This window comes from Aulonocara stuartgranti (assembly GCF_965226115.1).
Source record: "Aulonocara stuartgranti genome assembly, chromosome: 10".
NCBI lineage: Eukaryota > Metazoa > Chordata > Actinopteri > Cichliformes > Cichlidae > Aulonocara > Aulonocara stuartgranti.
The window spans coordinates 2562859-2563984 of record NC_138946.1 but is presented as its reverse complement, the minus strand read 5'-3'; positions in this window follow the sequence as shown (position 1 = coordinate 2563984).

The window sequence follows — 1126 nt, the reverse complement described above, 5'->3', positions numbered from 1 at the left end:
GTTTCAAAGAGAAGTAAATGTTTGCTAATTCATATACATCACAGCATTTCTTTGGGTCAGTAAGTTTTATTCTGACTCCTCATGTTATGCTTAAAAACTGTTTACGCTGCAGTTTGGAGTGTCACGCTAAAATTACCTAAAGATAGCTGCAACTGCTGTGTGAATGTAGCGACTCAAGCTGAGCACTCAACACGCCAGACGTTAACCTCCCCGTCAGCCTGAAATGTACCTGAGGATGATGAACGACTGCGAGGAGACGAAACCGAACACACCAAGGAAGAAGAAAATGACCATAGAGAGAAAGTACTTCTGTTTTTAGACATTTTGCTTTTCTTCATTCCTGGAAGTTGTTCTTTCTGCAGATGCTGTTTTTTTCCCTCTTGTTTCCTTCTGTCTGTCTTTTCTCCAGACTTGGTATTTTGCCAGGAGCAACAAGGTGAATTAACAGAGGACCCTAATCCAGACGGACATGAGCCGGTGGATCCTGTCGTCCACAGGTTAGCTGAAGGCTAATCAGTAAATTCAAACTGACTGTCGGGAAGAGACGCTGCTTATCACACTCCTGAGGGAGGAAGAGCCAAAGGCATGCTAACTCATTTTATATAGAAAGAAGAACTGATGAGGTAAATGGCATTCTACAAACTGAAATTAACAATTAACATCGACTGTGAACGATCAAACAGCCTGTTTATTGTCATCATGAATACATTTAAATAACTTTTTCTCCTGCTTTGATCACATTTTTTCAGTTTTAGTGAAGTTGAACCACAGTTTTATGACCCTACACCTGTTTTTATAGCTCCTGATACATGTCAGGTACACAACGTGACCCACTTTTAAAAACAGTCCACAGCTCGAGGTCGGAAGGACTGGCACTGCCAGCGAATCACTGCTCAGCACATTGTCACAGCAACTGATTTTTATCCTCTTATTAATTTCATCTGTTTCTAGTATAGATAAAACCTAATTGGTTTGGTGTAGGCAGTAAATGGTTTGGGCTTAACTATGAAATTGTCCCTGTTTAAAAAGCTCAGTGTAAAAGACAGACTGTGACACCAAACAGCTTTGAAGTCCTGATATAAAGTTTCAAGCTGAGGCTTTTCTCAAAACCAAGGAATGGATACAA